The 25,731-nt window shown below is 40.0% G+C and overlaps 1 protein-coding gene across 9 annotated transcripts in view; it reads right to left on the minus strand.

Annotated features, from left to right (window-relative positions):
* PDE4D (phosphodiesterase 4D) overlaps positions 1 to 25,731 on the minus strand; it is a 769,499-nt gene that overhangs the window by 300,302 nt on the left and 443,466 nt on the right. Inside the window, exon 1 of one of the 9 annotated variants that reach the window (XM_073343998.1) lies at positions 12,578 to 13,158. The exons of the other annotated variants lie outside the window; for them this stretch is intronic. The gene's annotated coding sequence lies outside the window, so the exon portion shown is untranslated. Of the gene's footprint in view, positions 1 to 12,577; positions 13,159 to 25,731 lie in introns of those variants that run through there. 9 annotated transcript variants of the gene reach the window in all.

The following is a 25,731-nucleotide window of genomic DNA, read 5'->3' on the forward strand; positions in this document are numbered from 1 at the left end:
CCTCTTGGTCTTAATGTACTGCAAGAACCTCTTCCTATTGCCTTTAATGTCCTTTGCTAGATGTAACTCACTTTGTGCTTTAGCCTTTCTGATTTTGTTCCTACATGCTTGTGCTATTCTTTTGTACTCATCCTCAGCAATTCGTCCATGTTCTCACTTCTTATAGGATTTGTTTTTGATTTTCAGGTCATAAATCGTAAATATATCATAAATGGCTTTAAAATTAGACATATGGAGAACACACTGTATGTAAGAGAAGAACTGGTCACTAAGTCAACAGATTCAATAGTTCCGAATGTGCTAATATGAAAATATTACATTCTTGTCCAAAAAATAGTAACTGCAATTTTAAAATCATAGTTTATTCTAAAGTAAAAGTAAAATTGGAAAGTAGAAAAAACAGGGTTTGCTAAACAACATTTTTCATTGAAAACTTAGATGTGTTATTGTCATGTGTTAATTTTTAGAAGCCCATGCACACTGACATCAGATATTTCAGTGACATTAGCAGAACTGTGAGTTGACAAAAACAAGGTTATTAAATTACACATGGACTGTATACTATAAAATTCTGTAGTATTCTTCCAAATATAACCTACAGTGTGAATGCAGCTGTAGCAATTATATGGTAATATGCAAGACTATACAAATATTAGGGCTTCTGAATCCTCTTTCCAATCACAAGTTATGGTTATCTTAAATTATAAAAACAAAATATGACTTAAGTAAAAACAAAACTCTCCCTCATTTATGATCACTTATCTTCATTCTGCTAGCTCCTGACAATTCCGAAAATCTCCAGAAAAACAATTCTACTTATGATGGTAAGTCTTGTAAGACATCATCTGTTGTTATCTGTAGAGCTCAAGTAAGATTTAGGTTAGTTTGGTATTCTAAGTGAAAAGAAGTCTTTCACTTTTAAGGCTGATTTATGGTTGCAAAATCTATTAAATGGACAGTAGTTAAAACTTGCATTACTTAACTACAGTACTGAAATATGCTCTTCATAAATCAGACCACTCGTCAGCATGCTTTCTGAAAACAGCTTTATATGGAAGTTGGAATCATCACACATACTGGGTAAAAAATAATTTAAGGGTTTTTTTTAAACCTATTCAGAAGGTGTTTTTCTTCTGTTTGCAATCACCACTTTAAAAAGAACACAAATATGTTCTAGTTGTGGGTATTTTTAAGCAGAAGCATAAATCTATAAGATTAACAGATATTTTCATACAGCCACTATTCTAAGCATAAGTACAGCAAAGCAAGAATAAGCTTGTTAGTGATGCAGTCAAATAAGCTGACTTTATCACTTCATTTCCTCTTTGTTTTACCATTTTAGCCATTATATTTAATATTTACCATCAAAAAGACCAAGATTTGTTCTACACTCAAACTGAGGTTTATATTTTAATATTTTATATGGCAATTAGGCAACTCCTTGTACATGAATGATGTAGCTTTTGCATGGGAAAATGTTGAGAGATGTTTACCACCTTACATGGTTAGTTTTGTTGGTATTGTATATTTTTGTTAACTGCCTGTTGTTGTTATTGTTATGTAAAGCACTCAGCCTCTTAGGCAATTTCACTGTACAAAAGTGACAATAAATAAATGTGGATATTGAATCAGTGGATACAAAAAGTACATCTTACTCAGAAGGAGATGTACAACAGGTCCTTAATTATATCCTATAACACAACTGACAGCACTTTTTCCATTCTACAACAAAATTGTAGACTTTGACAATATTAAGTTTATAATTTAAAAGATATAGATATAGATAAATATTGTGGATAGATGCTAACCTGGCAGCAATAAGTTTAATTTTAATTTCAGAAAGCAGTATAAAAGAAGTCTGTGTAAATAAACAGCTTTCTAATAGTGACACCTAAGACAAAATTTGAAGCAATTTTTTTTCCTGGATTATTTTTTTTCTATGTTCTTGCATACTACAATATTTAACAAACCTGGTTTGCTAATTCTGGTTGCTCTGCTAATTTCTGGTATTACCAATCTGCAAAAGCCTTCCTCAACATTAAATGTTAATTCAGATTTGGCATTACTTATTTGTGTTACATTCATTTTATAGAGTACCTATGTTAATCCAGGCTTAGAGGATAATATGCAAAGATATGTTGAAAACAAATGCATCTTTAAGGTTGCCATTTCCAATAATTTGTTATGATATTACTATATATAATACATTCAATATTTTCCTAAAATACATACTGAGAAAAACCCTTATAAAGGTCTATGAAATAGTGTGAGCTATAGTAAATACAACAGGGTAACAGATTTCTACACACCACAAATTTGAGGCAGAACATTAAAGAGCTGCAGTCACACTGAATTATCAACAGCTACCCCAGCAGGGCTAAAACAGATACCTGTAGGACTTCAAAAAACGATATCTCATCTTGTTTCTTGGAGATAAACGAGGGATAGAGACCCCCAAGGGATCCCAGAGAAAGGCCATTTGCAAGGATAGTGCCAAAAGAGTCTAAAAATATATATGATTCAGCCAGGAAGCCAGGCAGTTGTGCTGAAGTGCCCTGCCCCAGTCATGGAGCACTTGTAACTCTGTAAGGGAATATTGTTTTCTCATGGTGTGCTTTGGTAGAGATGAGACTGGCTGAGAGCATGGGCTAGAAGGGATAACCAGGATTCCCTGCTGCACGACACTTGCCCTTTGCATGAATACTTGCTATATTCAGAGCTCTTATCTCATTAGTAAAGCAAGAAACTCTCATAGTAAATCTGTTGATAATTATAGCACTCATTAAAAAGCAAATACACATGGTACTGAAAACTACAGAGAAAATACATTAGGTAAAATACAGAAACAGCTAACTCTCTAACAGTTTCTAAAACCAAAACTCCAAACCTGTAACAACAGATATACTTTGTTCAAAATATAACACCAAACAGTAATATGTTTAGATTGATATCCTACTTCCAATATGTTTAGATTGATATCAGAAAGATAAAGAACATACAGCAACATAAAATATCTAGTAAAGACGAATGTATCAAAGGAAAAAAATATAATAGGAAAAACATGTCATCCGGCCCCTAAATTGCCACCCTGTTACATTCTTACTAATTCTATTCAAACTTCTCTTTTCTCCTCACAGTTTCTCATGGGTATCAGTTTATACTATTAAGCAGCTTTTCTGAAAGGGCTGAATCATCTGTGAGAGAGCAGCCACTCTAAGAGAATGAGTCTCATATTGGCAGATCATTTTCAGATGTCTTGGCAGGTTTTCCCTCCAGAAGACTGCATTGTTTGTCTTACTGAGTTACAGTGAATGACTTTGACAAGAAAACTCAGTTTACTGTTAGCTATGCACCAGAAATATTCTGAAGTTTTACAGTGGCAATCACTGTTATATTTAAGCATTGAAATGTCTTTTTTTCCTTACTCTCAAGCCCAAAGTAGTTTTAAAAGGTAAACCCTGATCAGCTCAGTCTAGCAGTAGTAGCAGTGTTCAACCAGGACATAACAGAAGACTCTAGTTTGATTGATAAATTGGAGTCTCACTTCCTGGGACAATATGGGATAGGAGCACGTCAGAAACAATAAGCCAAATTCAGTTCTGACATAGATGGAGGAAACTCCAATGAAGTCAGGAGAGTTGCCTCGCTCAAAGGTTGAATATGGTACAAATTGTTCAGTATCACTTAACAGATAGGTTTCTAGCTAATTAAAGAACAGTACAGTAATCTCTGAATGTAATCCAGTCCAGCATTCCTCGTCCACAAGGAGAGTGATGGAGAAGGAATGAATTATGAGTGTGTATGTGGTAAGGTGTTAAATTTGGTGAAAATGGAGGGATACTGAGGGCTCCAATGGGAACTGGAGAAAAATTGGTTCTTAAGGATAAATTACTTTGTCACTTATATGATCAAATATATTAAAACTATTTGCATGGTAGCAGAATACTGGAATACACTCCATTCACAAAGATCATAAACATAACTGAATATACTCTGCTCTAGAGAAGACCCATTTACTTGTGATATATTAAGAAATGTACTACAGATAGTCAATCTGATCATAATTCTCCTCTTCCTTTGAAATAGGACTTGTGCATCAGGTCTTGGCAGGTGAAGTGATAGCTTTTTGTCTTTATGTAATAAAATCCATATATTTTAGAGCAGTTTAAATAATACCCCATTTAATTCAATTCTTGTTAAACAGCATCTCTTTGCAACATGAGCCCCAAACAATGGCAGATTGCTGAGCAATTCTCTTGATATCTAAAGCTATTATGTATTGTCAGAATCATGGTATTAATTAGGATTTGAATTATTAGTAAATTATTATAAAATCTGATTGAATTATAATAATATTGAATATGAACACTAACTGAAAGTGATAATTTTTCTCCTGGGAATCAAGACCAGGGACAAGCTATATTGTTGTTATTCCAACCTCAATAATGTAGCATATTGCCAGGTATACTACATTCTCTCATTCTATTTTAAAAACTGATCACATGAACCATCCTAATAAAAGCACAGAATTTGAAACAGAAGAAAAGCACCTGAACGAACATGCTGATTATTAGTTACATTTTCTCCTTCTGCTCCTTCTCCCAATATTACACTAAACCCATTGACACAACCAGCCTCATGAGGTCAAAGAAATAAGCTACTTCAATTAAGATTACTGCAAAGAAAAGATAAGCCTTAATTTCAAATACAATTACTGTCATTATTATAGTGACATGTACAGTGACCACCTATATCATTACAAACTACAATATGTTCATGCATATTAAAGTAACTGAAGGGACAAAAAGCTTCAGAACACACAAAACCGCAGATTAACATCTTCTGAAGTTTACCCTGGGATTGATTCCTGTCTTTCCTAGGGTTTATTTCCCAGTGGTTTGTGAATTTCACTGATAATATAAGCGTCTCCCAGGCACTCAAAGAACACAAAGGAAATGGACAAAAGGTCAAATCAAGTTACTATTTGTTGGCAGTCTTTTGGATAAAAAATAGCTATGTATCTGAGAAACCTGATGTACCATTTCATAAGAGGTAAAACAAACCATTACATGCAGTGATTAGCAAAACTTTTGATAGAAGTTTATATTATGAAACATATTTCCTGGCAGAGATCGTCGATGTCTTACAGAGATTTGAAACTGCAACAGTTGTTTGCATTTTGCTTAATACTGGGATTCTGGCCCTGCAAATGATCTTCGTTGATTCAAAAGCACATCAAGTGATATTACAGCCAGGTTTGGATTTAAAGGTCCCTACTGATATTGAGAAGGGAGCCTATTCTTTATTATTCCAAGAAAGAACAATGTGATACAAGTTTGATTTAAGAACAAATTTTTATGAAAAAAAATTCAGACAACAATATTTTCTTCTTGTGAAATTTCCTTATACGTCCCAAAATCAAACTGATTAAAAAGTTTTAATGTTTACATTTAAAAAGAATATATTAATAAATTCTCAAATTAGAAAAAATAATTTTTCATCAATTAACCACCCCATAAATGTTTCTGGCTGGCACATGTAGTCAATGACAATAATTCCACTGCATGGAGTTATGATGAATGTGGATGCTATGACTTACAAATGACTGGTATAAAGACCTAAAATAAGCTGTTGTATAGTCATGCTTTTTCCCATTAGTACAGTCCCCAGGAAGCGCCTCAAGACTGCACAATCCTTCTGCTTCAAGGGTACTAGCATACCCAGCACTGTATATAAACACTTATGTAGAATCTATTCACTTTGTCTGCCCTCCTTGAGACTCTATAGAATGAGAGGGATGCAGTCCCCTGCTCCCACTTATCTGTCAAACACAAGGCAGTGTATCACTCACTGGGCTAAAGCCCCTCCAAGAACTGGGGACTAAATTTATACAATTCCACGAAACATTAAAATGCTCCCCTCAGACTGTGGAGTGCCAGTGAAACCATTCTGCATCTCTTACTGAAACTCAAAGCTGCAGGATTGTCCATTGTCTCTATGCTCCTCCTTGAATAAGGTTTTGGCCACAGGGTCCACATAATGGTGCATCCACTGCCTTTATCCTATTTCACCTAAAGCAGGACTCCATCCCCACATGCCTCTTTGTGCAGTAGCAGAGAGAGCAGGAGTGCGCTGTTAAGGTCACTGCTGCTCAATTTGCAGAAAATGTGTGGCCTCCTGCATGACCTCTTTGTATCTGGGACCCCTACTGTGCAGTGTAACTGCTGATTCCTAGTCTTTAAAGTTTTCCAGAAGTCTTCTGTAGAATGCATATTCTCCCCTACTGCATACAGTGCTGTTGAATGGAATAGCAGTTTGAGAGTGAGAGAAACAGAGAGAGGGAGAGAGAGAGAGAGAAGGTCATCTATTACAGTTGCCTGGAACCTATTTGTTTGGGCAGTAATAAAATATAAACTTTAAAAATGAAAGACTTACTTATAAGATAATATTGAAAATTGAGATGCTTTGAAGGAAACAGTTAAATACAGACTGGGTTTCTGTTAAAGTGTAGTCAGTTACTTAGATTAATTTCTATGACTTAGTGCCTGGCTTGTCTAATCAAGAGTTATCTCCTCAGTTTTCAAACAGTGCATGATGGTTTAGTTGGACAGCTCCAAATAAACTAGCATTGGGAATTACATGGCTAAAATCAAATATTTACTCACCAGTTAGCAGAGATTGGCTTGTATGAAGGCAGATATAAACAGTCTGGCATGCATTTGTGAATATTTTATTAAAGCCAAGGAACTGTTCAGTTTATATTTCTTGATATTATTGAAACAGGAACTAAGAACACAAACTAAACTTATATTCATAGATCATAGAATATCAGGGTTGGAAGGGACCTCAGAAGGTCATCTAGTCCAACCCCCTGCTCAAAGCAAGGCCAATCCCCAATTTTTGCCCCAGATCCCAAATGGCCCCCTCAAGGATTGAAGTTACAACCCTGGGTTTAGCAGGCCAATGCTCAAACCACTGAGCTATCTCTCCCCCCACAGAGGGCATCCATTTTGTAGTCTTAAAGTACCATCTCAGGATGGAATTATTAGTTTATGAATACATGACAGGGAGCTAGGCACCTATCATTGCTTGTGACCCACAACCAGGAACCCTCTCCTGGAGTCAGACAACTTAGGTGCCTAAAGGTACTTCTTGCAAGAACAGCTTAGGTGCTAGCGTTCCTCCTAACAAAACAGAGCTGGTCTCTCCTCTTATAACCTTTAACCCAGTGGTTAGGGTACTTCCCTGGTATGAGGGAGACTCCAGTTCAATTTCCCCCTCTGCAAGATGAGGAGAAAGGATTTGAACGGGGGTCTCATATGTCTCTGGTGGATGCTCTAATCACTAGACTAAGGAATATTCTGATGTGGGTCTTTCTCAATCTCTCCTATGGAAACCTTTCCCCTTTGTATTAAATAATTATATATTAACTGGGCCAGAGATGAAGCAAGAATTACTCTGTAGTCCCGTGGGTAGAGCACTTACCTGAGAGGTGGGAGAGCCCTGTTCAAATCCTTTTTCCTAATCAGGCAGATAAGGGAATTGAACTAGGATCTCCCACATCCCAGGTGAACTCTAGTCCTCACCACTGGGGCTAAAGAGGGAGGTTCTCCTCATCTTCCTCTCCCCCCGCTCTGTCTGCTTGTGGGTGGAGTTAGGTGTGCTCAGAGTACACCTACTGAATCAGGCCCTGCAGCCAAGATAGGCATACCCCACTCCCACCTTCACCTGGATTTGAGGATCACACTGGGGCTATGAGATAGGCATCTGAGTGCCTGCCTGAGGCAGCTGTATTCCTGACCAAACCCATAAATGTATTCACCCAGAGCACTTTTACAGTGAAAATATAGGTGCTGAGTGAGTTTAGGCACCTACAGTATTAAGGGTATTGTGGATCGCAGTAGTGCATAAATCCAAGATCTAGGTGACTAAATCCCTTTGTGGACCTGGACCTAACTTCCTCCCAGCAATGACTGTAAAGTGCCATGTATCGCTATGGGACTGTAGAAACAATAAAAAGAAATAAAAACATTGTGAACTACTTGAGTTTAGCTCTACAACAGCCTGCAGCAAAGAGGTTTTTTTTAAATGACAAACAGTAAGACAGGTAAAACAATCATATTTGGCATAAATATAAATAAGATTTGGCCTAATAAGCATTAGGAATTTGTGGCATCTCATATATTGCTGTGGGGTAACTGTAATTAAATAATGACATTTTAATGGAGGCTAACTACAAAGAGAGCTCTGCAAACTGATCATCATTGCAAAAGTCAGACAACAAAATATTAGCAAAAAGAAAAGGAGGACTTGTGGCACCTTAGAGACTAACCAATTTATTAGAGCATAAGCTTTCGTGAGCTACAGCTCACTTCTTCAGATGCATATCGTGGAAACTGCAGCAGGCTTTATATATACACAGAGAATATGAAACAATACCTATTCCCACCCCACTGTCCTGCTGGTAATAGCTTATCTAAAGTGATTTCCAGCACAAATCCAGGTTTTTTCACCCTCCACCCCCCCCCACAAATTCACTCTCCTGCTGGTGATAGCCCATCCAAAGTGATAACTCTTTACACAATGTGCATGACAATTAAGCTGGGCTATTTCCTGCATAAATCCAGGTTCTCACATCCCCCCCACCCCCATACACACACAAACTCACTCTCCTGCTGGTAATAGCTCATCCAAACTGACCACTCTTCAAGTTAAAATCCAAGTTAAACCAGAACATCTGGGGGGGGGGGGTAGGAAAAAACAAGAGGAAACAGGCTACCTTGCATAATGACTTAGCCACTCCAAGTCTCTATTTAAGCCTAAATTAATAGTATCCAATTTGCAAATGAATTCCAATTCAGCAGTTTCTCGCTGGAGTCTGGATTTGAAGTTTTTTTGTTTTAAGATAGCGACCTTCATGTCTGTGATCGCGTGACCAGAGAGATTGAAGTGTTCTCCGACTGGTTTATGAATGTTATAATTCTTGACATCTGATTTGTGTCCATTTATTCTTTTACGTAGAGACTGTACAGTTTGACCAATGTACATGGCAGAGGGGCATTGCTGGCACATGATGGCATATATCACATTGGTGGATGTGCAGGTGAACGAGCCTCTGATAGTGTGGCTGATGTTATTAGGCCCTGTGATGGTGTCCCCTGAATAGATATGTGGGCACAGTTGGCAACGGGCTTTGTTGCAAGGATAAGTTCCTGGGTTAGTGGTTCTGTTGTGTGGTATGTGGTTGTTGGTGAGTATTTGCTTCAGGTTGCGGGGCTGTCTGTAGGCAAGGACTGGCCTGTCTCCCAAGATTTGTGAGAGTGTTGGGTCATCCTTTAGGATAGGTTGTAGATCCTTAATAATGCGTTGTATGCTCAGAAAGTAAAAGGAATGCATCTGCACTGGAAGCAGATCATATGGAGGGCTAAATATAAGATAAAACTAGCATGGGAATTCTCACTGGTAGATTAAAATACTAATCACAGACAGTGAGAAGAGAGAGGTCAAAATGGTCAAAAATGTACCACCCTGAAGAGACGGGCCATTCATTAAAACTTAAAGATAGCTACCATCCCGAGTATGTGAAAGATATCCTCAGTGTTTCATTAGCAAAGAGTGAAGCTGAATGCAGGCTAAGTTGAACAAGTATAACTTTATTACACCGAGTCCACTGCTCTGTCCAGCTGGCCGAGTTACTTCCCATCTAATTCCAACTACCCATGGTGTCCCATCAATAATGGCCCCAGCGGGGACCATGGGCCCTCTGACTCCAGGTTCACTTATGATGCGTCTTCTCTATTTTACAAACATTTGAATATAAACATTAAAAATAAATAATTGATGCCCATACCACCACCTTGTTTCCCTTCCTCCAGAGGTTACTAGCACACGGCCAAGTTGGAGTCTTGTCTTTACCACAGACTGAGCTGATTAATTGGTCTTTCAGATAATATGGTCTCCTCAACTGGTGACCATACCGAGAGTGACCTCTCTCTGTCTCCCTGTAACCTATCTCTTTGTGGAGTCTCCTCCTTCCCTTGTGGGGTTGGCCTATGGATGGCTCTTTGTCTCTCCATTCTGTGATGATCTCTGTAGCCTCTCTCTAGGTGTCGTGTCTGTTGGCTTGTAAGTGTCTCCTGTTCCTTTGGATTACTTGTTCCTTCTGCGTAGTCCACCTCGTAGAACCTGGGTGCCACTGCACTCCTCACAGCTCCTTTAGTCCACTTCTTCTGATGTCTCGCTAATGACTGGATACTTACAGGAGTGCCTGTCTCCAGGCTGACCTGTCATACTTTAGTGCCTGCTTTCTCTGATTGTTGACCATCTCCTCTCAGTGATGTCTCCATCCTTTTGGTGATCACAGGTCTCCCCCTTACTGGTACAGAATTTAGTCCTCATCCCATCAGTGCCCATGCTGGACTGTTTTGGCATCCCTGTGATGAGGTATTCCTGTGTTCCAAAAATGGTAAAAAGGGGTGTGAATCGAAGAAACAGCCTTGTGTAACAGTCTCTTAGCAGTTTGCACAGCTGATTCCACTTTACCATTACTCTGTGGTAATGCTGGGGACGACCTATGGTGATCAAGCTCCCAATTGCTTGCAAATTCCTTGAATTCTTCCAAGGTAAGATTGGGGTCCACTGTTTGTTAATATAGTGTCTGGAATGCTATCTCATACAAGAATCACTGTCTTGTTTCTTGTACCAAGCAGGGCATTGACTTTCCATATCTTTGAATAGTAAGTCCACTGTAATCAAGTGCTGCTTTCCCTTGAAGGTAAATAAGTCTGTCCCTACCTTTTCCCATGGTCAGGTGGCACCTCATGTAATGGAGTCCCTTTCTACTGCTTATCACATGACCAGCAGATGTCACACACTTCAATCAAGTAGTGGAATTGTGTATTCATTCCTGGTGAGTATACACACTTTTAAGCCTAAAACAGCTGTCAATGCCCAGATGTGAGGCATGTATTTTTCGCAAGATATCCTTACATAATGATGCAGAGCTCTCTGTTCTCTATGATTCCATCCTGCATATTAAGCTCATCTTTAATTTGAAAATATGGTTCACACTCTTACCAGTACTTGGCTTCTCCTTCTATTGCTCTCGACTGCTTGCAGCTGGATGTACTTTTCCATAAGCTCTTTGATTTCTATCAGCTTTGTTATAAAAACTGGGTTACTGAATCCACTAACATGCTGCACTATGTCCTAATCCCCTTCCCCCAGCTCTTTGATGATGGCTATATATGCCCAGCTCAGGGTGTCAGCTAGCACTGGTAATCCTCTTGGACAATCCTACCTGTTAGCAGTGGAGCTACATCAACATGTGCTGAAATCTTCCTGGAGCTCTAAGAAAGGGTTTTGTCATGATTGTCTCTAGGGTTATGTGGTCTGATTGCACTACCCCGGGTGGCCGTAGATGTACTGATGGAATTACTCCACTCCAAATACCACAGCCAGAAACTCTCTATTTTGGTGTACCCCTCTTAAATCTCTGATAGGGCTCTGCTGGCATAAGCAACTGGCTACTGCTGCAAAAGAGCTATACCCAGTCCTTTCTCCAGTATACCACACTGGAGTGTCAGTGGCTCTCTTCACTTGTAGTACTGCAGGACAGGCATCCGTTATCATTTGTTTCAGAATGTCAAATATTTGCTGCTGGGAAGCTGCCCAGTCCCACTCAACATCCTGCCTTGTGAGCTGACATCTGCTACAGCAGCCAGGTGTGGCAGTATTTGAACCGAAATTTCTCATTCTTATGAAGTGCTGTACCCCTTTTACAACCACTGAAGCTGGCATGTTGCTGACTGCCTTAATCTTGTTGGGATCTGTTTTCAGTCCCTCTGCTGTGAGTAGATGTCTAACATATACCTTCTCATGCTGTTTGAGTTACATTTTTTCTGGGTTCAGTTATAAGTTCTTGTCCCTACATTGCTGTAGAAAAGCTTGTTATTTTCCGTCATGGTCTCATTCGGTCTGATCAGCTTCATAGCTTACCTGGCTGTATTCCCCAGGTGTGTGGTGCTTACTAACTGCCACCACAAATTTAAGTTGGTACCATCTGTTATTTTGGGGGTTATTTACTATGAGGACATATTTTCCAATTGGCTGCCTTATTGTCTTATTGTATAGCTATTGTAAATTATTACACTGTGTCTGCTCTTTTTAATGGGTATGTTCAACTCCCAATCCACCCTGAATAATCACACTGCAGGAGGTCCCACTATCCACCTGAAAGCACACAGAGCATTTCCTTATTAACACTGCCGTACACAAGGAGGTTGGTATTATCCTTTGCAGTAGTCCTGTCTTGACAGCCTGAACCTGATATGCTCATGAACTCCAGGAGAGAGTCATGATGACATCACCACTGACTAATGTGCTATCCCCTTCATGTACCAATCTGACTAAATCCTTCTGGGACCTCCCTCTTCTCTGGCACACACTGCTGCAATGGTTCATCTTGCCCACATTCCTCACAGTATTGTCCAAGAGCGGGCGGGGCATTTCTCCTTTACCTGCTCATGCTGCATCCCACGATAAAAGTATCTTAATATGGATATGGAAACCTGCCCACCTGCTTTCCTGTGATGCTGACTCAGTCCATGCACTTCAGGGGCTGTTGTGTTTCCTATGGCTTTCATCCTTTCTTTTGAGGCTTCTGCTGTACATTCCATGTCTAAGCATCTGTCAAATGTAAGATCACCTTCCTGAAGCAGCTGTTTCTGCAGAGGATGATTCCAAGTGCCACAGATTATCTTGTCCCTAATCAGGGAGTCTAAGGCCCCAAAACTGCATGTAGCAGCCAACATGAATAAGGCAGTAACATAGGGGTCTAACTCCTCTCTTTTGGATTAATCTCTAGGGAAAAGCCTGAGTCACTTGACAGTTCATTTTTCTTTGGGGAGCAATATACTCCGAGGACTACTTTGAAGATTGAGGCAGTGCTGAGCTTCAGAGCGGTGCTGAACTCTGCCTTGTTCCCTGAAAAGGTAAAGTAACACTTTTACTTTCCTGTTGTTGTCGTCCTGCTAATACTCAGTTCTGCAAACAGCCCGAATTCCTCCATCCACCAGATCCATTGCTGGTCTAGGTTTGTATTTGCAAAATCCAGGGTCTTTGGACTGAGTTCCATGGCTCATGCTGCCAGCTGCTGCACTGCAGAGAACTCACAGCTCCAATGCTGCCACCATGTTTCAGTAGCAAACAGTGGAGCAGAATGCAGGTTAAGTTGAATAAGTGAAACTTTATTAAACCCTGTGCTCTGCTCTGTGCATGTGGCTGAATTGCTTTCAGCATAACTTTAACCATTCCCTGTTCCCCAGTGTCCTGTCAATAACAGGCCCTGCAGGGAATAGGGCCTCTCTAACTCCAGTTGCACTGATCATGATACACTCAGGAAGGGAGATCTAGAATGGGAAGAGGGGGATCCCTGAACAGGGAAGACCTTAGCCCCAAAATTATTTAGGCAAATCAAAAAGATGGAGAGGAAAGGTAACATGGCAGATTTTAAATGCTATGAAGGACGGTGGCAGTCATTCAAGTACCTCAAGCCAAGGCTATTAAGAGGTTTTACATATAGAATCAGCAAGTTTTTCTATGAATTCATTGGCTTACTGGCAACTAATTCAGACTGTGGTGGGCAGACGTTACCATTCCTTTGACACACTGATTATATCAATGAAAATATAAATAGCAGAATTGGAAAGGGTTGTGAATGTCTTATTTCTGGTTTCAGAGTAACAGCCGTGTTAGTCTGTATTCGCAAAAAGAAAAGGAGGACTTGTGGCACCTTAGAGACTAACCAATTTATTAGAGCATAAGCTTTCGTGAGCTACAGCTCACTTCCTCAGATGCATATCGTGGAAACTGCAGCAGGCTTTATATATACACAGAGAATATGAAACAATACCTATTCCCACCCCACTGTCCTGCTGGTAATAGCTTATCTAAAGTGATTTCCAGCACAAATCCAGGTTTTCTCACCCTCCACCCCCCCACACAAATTCACTCTCCTGCTGGTGATAGCCCATCCAAAGTGACAACTCTTTACACAATGTGCATGACAATCAAGCTGGGCTATTTCCTGCATAAATCCAGGTTCTCACATCCCCCCCACCCCCATACACACACAAACTCACTCTCCTGCTGGTAATAGCTCATCCAAACTGACCACTCTTCAAGTTAAAATCCAAGTTAAACCAGAACATCTGGGGGGGGGGGTAGGAAAAAACAAGAGGAAACAGGCTACCTTGCATAATGACTTAGCCACTCCAAGTCTCTATTTAAGCCTAAATTAATAGTATCCAATTTGCAAATGAATTCCAATTCAGCAGTTTCTCGCTGGAGTCTGGATTTGAAGTTTTTTTGTTTTAAGATAGCGACCTTCATGTCTGTGATCGCGTGACCAGAGAGATTGAAGTGTTCTCCGACTGGTTTATGAATGTTATAATTCTTGACATCTGATTTGTGTCCATTTATTCTTTTACGTAGAGACTGTCCAGTTTGACCAATGTACATGGCAGAGGGGCATTGCTGGCACATGATGGCATATATCACATTGGTGGATGTGCAGGTGAACGAGCCTCTGATAGTGTGGCTGATGTTATTAGGCCCTGTGATGGTGTCCCCTGAATAGATATGTGGGCACAGTTGGCAACGGGCTTTGTTGCAAGGATAAGTTCCTGGGTTAGTGGTTCTGTTGTGTGGTATGTGGTTGTTGGTGAGTATTTGCTTCAGGTTGCGGGGCTGTCTGTAGGCAAGGACTGGCCTGTCTCCCAAGATTTGTGAGAGTGTTGGGTCATCCTTTAGGATAGGTTGTAGATCCTTAATAATGCGTTGGAGGGGTTTTAGTTGGGGGCTGAAGGTGACGGCTAGTGGCGTTCTGTTATTTTCTTTGTTAGGCCTGTCCTGTAGTAGGTAACTTCTGGGAACTCTTCTGGCTCTATCAATCTGTTTCTTTACTTCTGCAGGTGGGTATTGTAGTTGTAAGAAAGCTTGACAGAGATCTTGTAGGTGTTTGTCTCTGTCTGAGGGGTTGGAGCAAATGCGGTTGTATCGCAGAGCTTGGCTGTAGACGATGGATCGTGTGGTGTGGTCAGGGTGAAAGCTGGAGGCATGCAGGTAGGAATAGCGGTCAGTAGGTTTCCGGTATAGGGTGGTGTTTATGTGACCATTGTTTATTAGCACTGTAGTGTCCAGGAAGTGGATCTCTTGTGTGGACTGGACCAGGCTGAGGTTGGTGGTGGGATGGAAATTGTTGAAATCATGGTGGAATTCCTCAAGGGCTTCTTTTCCATGGGTCCAGATGATGAAGATGTCATCAATATAGCGCAAGTAGAGTAGGGGCTTTAGGGGACGAGAGCTGAGGAAGCGTTGTTCTAAATCAGCCATAAAAATGTTGGCATACTGTGGGGCCATGCGGGTACCCATAGCAGTGCCGCTGATCTGAAGGTATACATTGTCCCCAAATGTGAAATAGTTATGGGTAAGGACAAAGTCACAAAGTTCAGCCACCAGGTTAGCCGTGATATTATCGGGGATAGTGTTCTTGACGGCTTGTAGTCCATCTTTGTGTGGAATGTTGGTGTAGAGGGCTTCTACATCCATAGTGGCCAGGATGGTGTTATCAGGAAGATCACCGATGGATTGTAGTTTCCTCAGGAAGTCAGTGGTGTCTCGAAGGTAGCTGGGAGTGCTGGTAGCGTAGGGCCTGAGGAGGGAGTCTACATAGCCAGACAATCCTGCTGTCAGGGTGCCAATGCCTGAGATGATGGGGCGCCCAGGATTTCCAGGTTTATGGATCTTGGGTAGTAGATAGAATATCCCAGGTCGGGGTTCCAGGGGTGTGTCTGTGCGGATTTGATCTTGTGCTTTTTCAGGAAGTTTCTTGAGCAAATGCTGTAGTTGCTTTTGGTAACTCTCAGTGGGATCAGAGGGTAATGGCTTGTAGAAACTCGTGTTGGAGAGCTGCCGAGCAGCCTCTTGTTCATATTCCGACCTATTCATGACGACAACAGCACCTCCTTTGTCAGCCTTTTTTATTATGATGTCAGAGTTGTTTCTGAGGCTGTGGATGGCATTGCGTTCCGCATGGCTGAGGTTATGGGGCAAGTGATGCTGCTTTTCCACAATTTCAGCCCGTGCACGTCGGCGGAAGCACTCTATGTAGAAGTCCAGTCTGCTGTTTCGACCTTCAGGAGGAGTCCACCTAGAATCCCTCTTTCTGTAGTGTTGGTAGGGAGACCTCTGTGGATTAGTATGCTGTTCAGAGGTATTTTGGAAATATTCCTTGAGTCGGAGACGTCGAAAATAGGATTCTAGGTCACCACAGAACTGTATCATGTTCGTGGGGGTGGAGGGGCAGAAGGAGAGGCCCCGAGATAGAACAGCTGCTTCTGCTGGGCTGAGAGTATAGTTGGATAGGTTAACAATATTGCTAGGTGGGTTGAGGGAACCATTGCTGTGGCCCCTTGTAGCATGTAGTAGTTTAGAAAGTTTAGTGTCCTTTTTCTTTTGTAGAGAAGCAAAGTGTGCGTTGTAAATGGCTTGTCTATACCTTCAGATCAGCGGCACTGCTATGGGTACCCGCATGGCCCCACAGTATGCCAACATTTTTATGGCTGATTTAGAACAACGCTTCCTCAGCTCTCGTCCCCTAAAGCCCCTACTCTACTTGCGCTATATTGATGACATCTTCATCATCTGGACCCATGGAAAAGAAGCCCTTGAGGAATTCCACCATGATTTCAACAATTTCCATCCCACCACCAACCTCAGCCTGGTCCAGTCCACACAAGAGATCCACTTCCTGGACACTACAGTGCTAATAAACAATGGTCACATAAACACCACCCTATACCGGAAACCTACTGACCGCTATTCCTACCTGCATGCCTCCAGCTTTCACCCTGACCACACCACACGATCCATCGTCTACAGCCAAGCTCTGCGATACAACCGCATTTGCTCCAACCCCTCAGACAGAGACAAACACCTACAAGATCTCTGTCAAGCTTTCTTACAACTACAATACCCACCTGCAGAAGTAAAGAAACAGATTGATAGAGCCAGAAGAGTTCCCAGAAGTTACCTACTACAGGACAGGCCTAACAAAGAAAATAACAGAACGCCACTAGCCGTCACCTTCAGCCCCCAACTAAAACCCCTCCAACGCATTATTAAGGATCTACAATCTATCCTAAAGGATGACCCAACACTCTCACAAATCTTGGGAGACAGGCCAGTCCTTGCCTACAGACAGCCCCGCAACCTGAAGCAAATACTCACCAACAACCACATACCACACAACAGAACCACTAACCCAGGAACTTATCCTTGCAACAAAGCCCGTTGCCAACTGTGCCCACATATCTATTCAGGGGACACCATCACAGGGCCTAATAACATCAGCCACACTATCAGAGGCTCGTTCACCTGCACATCCACCAATGTGATATATGCCATCATGTGCCAGCAATGCCCCTCTGCCATGTACATTGGTCAAACTGGACAGTCTCTACGTAAAAGAATAAATGGACACAAATCAGATGTCAAGAATTATAACATTCATAAACCAGTCGGAGAACACTTCAATCTCTCTGGTCACGCGATCACAGACATGAAGGTCGCTATCTTAAAACAAAAAAACTTCAAATCCAGACTCCAGCGAGAAACTGCTGAATTGGAATTCATTTGCAAATTGGATACTATTAATTTAGGCTTAAATAGAGACTTGGAGTGGCTAAGTCATTATGCAAGGTAGCCTGTTTCCTCTTGTTTTTTCCTACCCCCCCCCCAGATGTTCTGGTTTAACTTGGATTTTAACTTGAAGAGTGGTCAGTTTGGATGAGCTATTACCAGCAGGAGAGTGAGTTTGTGTGTGTATGGGGGTGGGGGGGATGTGAGAACCTGGATTTATGCAGGAAATAGCCCAGCTTGATTGTCATGCACATTGTGTAAAGAGTTGTCACTTTGGATGGGCTATCACCAGCAGGAGAGTGAATTTGTGTGGGGGGGTGGAGGGTGAGAAAACCTGGATTTGTGCTGGAAATCACTTTAGATAAGCTATTACCAGCAGGACAGTGGGGTGGGAATAGGTATTGTTTCATATTCTCTGTGTATATATAAAGCCTGCTGCAGTTTCCACGATATGCATCTGAGGAAGTGAGCTGTAGCTCACGAAAGCTTATGCTCTAATAAATTGGTTAGTCTCTAAGGTGCCACAAGTCCTCCTTTTCTTTTTGTCTTATTTCTAGAATTCGAACATACTGGGTTATCCCAGTGTATATAAAATAACGAATAATGGTGTAGGATATACATGGCAATCTTAGGCATACTATGCTCCATACTATAAAAAAGTTATAAATGGGAATATTCTATAAAAATCTATGAATGAAAATATTTGTGCTATGATAGTTAGCCCAATTAATTTGTGGGCACTACTGAGGATTTTTTTGTTTTGTTTTTGATTTATATATAAGACTGAATGCCCTTCTATATTGGAATGCACACGTAAGAAACTCTGTGTGATAAGATAAAGGACTACTATACTAATGTGTGCTGTGATTGTTTGTATTTTTAAAAATTCCTGTTGCTTAAGTCAAAGCTGTTCATGTCTATTGTCTCAGTCGACCGTGATGCACTTCAAGGACAAATGACAGCTCAAGAATCACAGAGATAGCCTAATTTTAGTTCACATGAAACTGAAGAACTTGTGCAAATGATGACCAGGCACCACAGACTCATGCTTGGAGCTGGGTCACTGAAAAGGGATTTAATGAAGAAGCAAAGAGAATAGGACAGCCAGGTAGCCGTGGAATGCTCTCAGTTGTTCTTGGGAGATTTCAAACACAAATGCTGGTATCTCTTAATTCCTAGTGAACTGTCCGAGACCCACCGAGCAGAATCATCCTTACCTCTAATATGGACCACCATTAAAGGGGTGGGATTTTCCGATGTGCTCAGGATCAGCCCATTTCTATTCCCACTCATTACAGTAGGAGCAGAGTTAGGTCCACGCTGATTTTGAAAATCGCATGTCAGGGCCAGACAAGAAGTGTGGGACAGCTGTAGAAACTATTTAAAAGTTTACTTCAGAAAAAGCTTGTTTTTCCAAATCTCACAAGGACTTAAAAATCAAGGCACATTGAAACATTTATATGTCAAATTACTGGATTTACTGTAAATTAATGTACAAAAGTCCTGTTTGTATCATTACCGCATAAAGTAACATTTTATAATAATATAAGCAAAACCCATATTTTAACGCATAAGTATAAGGGGACAGAGTTACCACTATCAATGTAGCATGTAAATTCCTTTATTCAGGAACAGTGTGTTTTCATATCTTCAGAACCAACTGACCACAGTCCCACTTGTTTGAGGCCAATTGAAAAGCACATGACAATTCTTTTGATGCTGAATGGAACTTGCAGACAACTGAGTCCCACCCTAGAAGATAATTTATTGGATGGTTAGGCAGGTTCTTACTCACTGTAGTGAGAAGAGATTATATGTGCAGGGAGAAGACGGGTAGGGACTTATTTGTAAGAGGGGAATTATAGATGTTAGAGGAGGAGCAATAGCACTGCCCATGACTTTCCTGATGGAGTTTGAATGAACTGACTCCCTACCTATCTCCAACAGATAATACAGACCCTGAGTTTAAAAAGTCAATAAACAGGGGGATTAAAAATGCTGTAGAACAGCGTTTCTCAAACTGTGGTCCGTGGACACCTGGGGTTTGTGAAGGTACCGCAGAGGGTCCACTGATCAACTCCTCCCCTTCCCTCCCAGTGCCTCCTGCATGCGGGGGAACAGCTGTTCAGCAGCATGCAGGTGGTGCTGGGAGGGAAGGAGGGGGAGGAGCAGGGACAGGGCACGCTCGGGGAAGGAGGCAGAATCACATCCAGGGCTGCCAGATGCACTGATCAATTCCTCCACCCCCATCCCAGTGACTCCTGCACTCTGGGAAACAGGGACCGGCACGCTTGGGGGAGGGTGGAAAGAGGCAAGGAAGAGGAGGGGCAAGGAAGAGGAGGGGGCGAGAAGAAGTGGGGCAGAGGTGGGGCCTTGTGGGGAAGGAGTGGAGTGGGGGCAGGGCCCGGGGCAGAGCATGGGGTTTGAGGGTCCATGGAAAATTTTAACTCAAAATGGGGGTCCTCAGATTGCTAAAGTTTGAGAACCACTGCTGTAGAATATAATGCTGTCTGCAAAAAAGGAGAGGAGAGCACTGAGTGGCACTATTGCCTGGAATATGTACACATACTTTAAAAAGGGAAGGTCTCGCAGAAAGAGCTACAGTTCTGCTAATTCAGCTCACTGAATATGTGGTATTTATCACAGAAATGTTGTGTTGCAATATTATATCACCCAAGAGAGAATCTAATATTTGTGATACTATATAGTTAATGTTAAGAAGCACTCCAAATTTCTATAATAATACTTAGGCTTTCATCAAAGTGTTATAAAAATAACTGGAGAACTCATGGGAGGTAAAAAAGCATTTTCTCCATGTAACAGATGTGGAAACTGAGATAGAAAAGTTAATTGACTTGCCCAAAACCAAAGAAGAAACAGACATCTGAAATGGGATTGGAACTCTGGTTTCCCAAGATCCTCATCCTGTATTAATGCATTATACTTAGCCCTGGTCTATACTGGTGTCATGAAAATATATCCAATATATATTGTGTAATGTTGTAATTAGGAAGGGACCAGTTTCAAACATAGAATGAAAATTACACTGCAACCAGGAACACATATTATGTTTTGTTGTTAAGATTTCTGCAGTGTATATATGCCAATTAATTTGTATTTTAAGTCAACACACACATTAGTTAACCAATGAAAGGAGAATTAGTTTTATAATACATGGAAGATGATAATTTTATAATCTGCAGACTTTTGGGGTCTTATTATAGTCCAGTACTGACATAAGATTCTACTTTTAAAACATTTGGGAGCAGAACTACCTATTTGGATTTTAAATCAAAAGATGCTATTATAAAATTCTTAAAATACTGCTTCAGGGCAACAAAATATAAATAAAATTACTGTGAAAGATTGACACACATGAACACATACTTGCCACTGCAGACTGTTCTAAGAGTTACAAATAAAGGAGTGATAGAAGATCTTCAGTGGCAAGTGTTCTCCATGTAGTCTACAAGAATATTGATGGTTACTAAGGGTTTTCTGACTGGAATAAAAAATTTCAATGCAGAGTAATATTTTTTACTAGGTACTGTAATGCTTGCCACACATCAAAATTGTACAAATAAAGCTATAATTCCATCAAGGGAAGTGGATTAAACACTCCAGCTTCTGGTGGCTTATCATGTGAATCATGTGATTGAATTATAGCATAAATGATGTGGGTTATATTATTCCTTAAATTAGTCTGATTTTCAGAGATGTATCAATTCATTTGCAAAGGGATTCAGCTCTCTGAAAAATATGCTTTTGTGCCCTCTAGTGTTCAAAATCATGAAGACCATTTAGTATACAAATTCATACTGATTTCAGAGCAGCAGCCGTGTTAGTCTATATCCACAAAAAGAAAAGGAGTACTTGTGGCACCTTAGAGACTAACAAATTTATTTGAGCATAAGCTTTCGTGAGCTACAGCTCACTTCATCGGAATGCATCCAAAATATCCAAAGTGCAGAGCTTTTTTCAGCCATTTCCCTACATGATTGAACATTATTGTAGTCTGACAATGAATTCATACAAATGCTTCTCATTGATCAAATTTTAAGAAAAAAAAATCTAACATTTCCCCATAAGTCATCAGTGTGCATCACAGGAATCAATACTATTGCTGGTTTTTATCTTATAACAAATTTATTTTTTACCATGCTACAGAAGAGGATGAATTTGTGCACAGAGTGACTAATATCATATAGTATACCCTTATGTGACTATACACTGTAACTGCCTTAATATTTACCTAATATTATATTATACAATAGGAACACAGGCCTAGACAAGACAATATATATTAAGGCGGACAATGCCAAAAACATAATGATGCTGTATTAATCATTTTAAAAAACCTGATTCAAAGTCATATTTAATTTACAAAAATATAAGATTCATAATCAATTTAAAGAAAATACATCAGTCATACCTGTCTTCTGTTAAAATGGGATAAACAGGTTTTGAACTTACCTGCAAAAAAAGAAATACTGATTAAAATCATTCACTATGTTTTTTATCCAGAATGTTTAATAGCTTATTCTTCAGTAACATGACCTAAAACCATCTTTTTGGATATACTTTATAGTCAGGCTATTATGGAAAGAGCAACATACAACTTCTATTCTCTGATAAGATAGTATTACAGTAAAGTCATTATTATAGGAAACTTTAAAACAAAATAACTGATTAAACCCAATTAACTGATGGGTTATGCGCCAAATTGCACAGAAATGGAATGTTGTTTACAGTAGGCTCAGATTGTGATGTACACTTTTTGAATCATACCATTCATTTGAATGCAAACGTGCAGCTTTCACTGAAGTTAGTAAACACTTCTGCGGGTAGCACATGGCCCCACTTGTATAAATAAAATTATTTTTCAATCTTCAGTACATCAAATGTTCCCTGTATGTATCTGGATCCAGCCATGTACACAATAATTGGTACTTTTGTACCAATGCAGTACACATAGTTCTAAATGATTGAAGATATATGTTTTACACCAATATTGTTACAGTAGTCTGATCTAAGTAACATGTTTGCTGAAATAGTAAATACCCCATTATAAGGCACCTTCATAGAATATATATGAGTAGCCTAATATATTCATTATATTTATTTTTATTTTGGTGGGAGTACTGTCTACATGTACTGTAAGAGTGTTGTCTACAATGTGGCTCAGCATTAAAAGCCTCTAGTCTCAGTTTATCACTAACTCACTGTCTGACTTTGGAGGCAGCTCATTGTCTTTGCCTCAGCAGATTTATCTGTAAAATGGATATGATATATACTTACTGTACCTCATACTGGAACTGTGAACATTAATTTAGTATGTGTAAAGTGTTTGAAATCCTACAATGAATGAGACTATGTAGAACATTTAATAAAGAATATTATATGTAACAAAACTGACAGTTTTTTTTCTGGTTTCAAATAATAACTTTGGATGGAATATTGCACACATTGTATCTCTTTCCAAGTCTCTAATTTTTCCGATTTTAATGAATTAATAGTTCTTCAATAATACTAAACAGTGCCATAACATATCTGAGAAAAAGAGCAGAAAAAGAGAGCTTGCAAGATGAACCATGGTTTTACTAGAAACTAGCAGGCTATTCAATACAAATCGTGCAGCATAATTCTCAGTATACATCAAACTCTGGCAGGGTTGTCAAGACATTGATCTACTTATGAAGCCCAAATGAACTACTCAGATTTCTTTTTTTAGCAAAGTACAGTTTTAGCCCTCATAGTTGCCAGAATCACCTTCCAAACATGAAGTAGTTGAAACCAATGCAATGTTGTCTTCCTTAGTCTTCAGACAGTCTGAAATACTAACTCAGGTCTGAACTACCCTGTCCCCATTAATGTTATTAGGATGCCTACTGTAAAGTCAAATGACAACACTTAAATGGCAACACTGATATTTCATTGCTTAGCTTTTCATCTGATAGGGAAGCTGAATGGGGAAGGATGTGGGAACAGGGAGCTGCTGCAGGGAAGAAAATGTAGGGGATAGAACAGGTCAGACACACAAAAATCACACCAGAGAAAGAGTAAAGAGGAAGGGAAGGAAGAGAATCAAAGGACAGAAACAGCAATGGTCCTAAAGATGACCATATATTTCCACTGATTGATAATAAATGAGACAATAAATCACTGAACAAAAAATAATGATAACGAGTAAAAGTTATTACATAAATCCTATAGGTAAAGTTTTAAAAGGGCCTAAGGTCCAGATCCTCAAAGGTATTAAGGTGCTTAACTTCCATGGGAGTTAGGCACCTAAAATATTTGAGGATCTGGGCCTAAGTTCCATCATCAAAAGTGACAATCATTGTGCAAACATGCTGCTGAAATCAGTGAGGGTTCCACTCTGTGCACTTGGTGTTGCACCAGATACACGAGTTTCATATTAGAGATGACTCCAAGCTGCAAAGTTGAATTCAGGACTGCTGAGAACCAGGGTTTTAGTGATGCTAAACATCATCATACCAACAGGCATCAGCTATGATACTTGTATCTGAATTCCCCCTCAACATTCAAATTTGCTCAGAACCATAAGGTTTGTTTGGGCCCATCTCTAATTTGTGACTCACATAACAACCACCCATATAATTCATACCTGGACCATCTAGCAAGGATCACACAAGGTTTTATTTATAAATTAAATTAAGTTCTTAATTACGGTCCTTAATTACACTCCGGTGGCTATAGCTTAAAAACCAATTAGCTTTTGTTGGTACTACCAATTAGAGCTGCATTTTTCCTATTTAGTTCTTTTAAAAAATCATGACATGTTTAATTAACAAACAGGACTCAAATTTTCCAATAGCTATTTCATGGCATAAAAATTAGCTCTACATGCTGTACCTCAGCAGTACTTTATTTACTTAAGTGTATGCTGTTTAATAGAGAGTAAATTTGTCCATTAGATGTTTCTGCCTATATAGCACCTGCCTTCCTAAATCTAAAAAGTGAAAGTGTAGTCTATGCTTAAAGCTCCACAAACCTTGTATCCTCAAAGGCATTACATTATTACATCAAACATGTCTGGTTCTTTTAAAATATTCCAAACTTGAAGTCTGAACTAGGAGAATTTCAGTTTCCACCTCCTCCTCCTCCTTTTTAAAATTTAATTCAAAGTATTCCAAATGAGAAACTTCAGACAGCACAGAAATAGCCTGTTCACCCAAACGTAGGCCGTTCCTATTAGCCTGTTGTTCAAAAATGAATCTGAACTGAATGTAGGAGGAAGTGAGAGGGAGAGAGACCAGAAATCAGCTACATTAGGAAAAAAGGGTCTCAAATGATGGCTGTCATGTAGTTCTTGTTCTCTTACTAAGGATCAGGAATGACTGGTTAAGACCAACAAGATACAAGAGAATCAAAGCTATAGGGCAAATGTGAAAAAGGCTAATATTCTAGGATGTATTAACAGGAATATTGTATGAAGGTTTTTAAGAACTGGTTGGACAAACACTTATCAGGGATTGTTTAGGTTTATCTGGTACTGTGTCAGCACAGGAGCGTGGACTGGATGACTTCTCGAGTCCCTTCCAGTCCTACATTTCTACGATTCTGTGGTTCACTTTCAGAGTACAGAATCCCATGCAAGGATGAGGTATCTCAGGGGAGATGCGGGGTTGGGGTGGGGTGGTGGAATATATTTGGGAAAGACAGGCTTTCAAAGTTGTATGTGTCAGCATCTAGTAAAACATAGGTCTGCACAACGAAAGTGGTTTTAATGGGCTTCCCTGGTGTGTGAAAAAATGCAACCACTCTCTTTTGGCAGCTACCAAGGCCCTCAAATCCCCACTATTCAAGAAATCTTTTTCTAGCAGATAAATGTCAACAGATATCATCAAGTGAGGTACAGTGGTCTCCCTGCAGGATACCCTGCAGTGACCACAAATAAGTAGAATTATGCAGCTTGCCCATCTAAATCCAATCTTATTGGCACCTGTGCTGCAGTGAAAGAAATTGGCATGCTAACATGCAGAAGAACACAAAATGCCATCCCAGCGG

Source organism: Lepidochelys kempii, chromosome 5 (genome assembly GCF_965140265.1).
Source record: "Lepidochelys kempii isolate rLepKem1 chromosome 5, rLepKem1.hap2, whole genome shotgun sequence".
Lineage (NCBI taxonomy): Eukaryota > Metazoa > Chordata > Testudines > Cheloniidae > Lepidochelys > Lepidochelys kempii.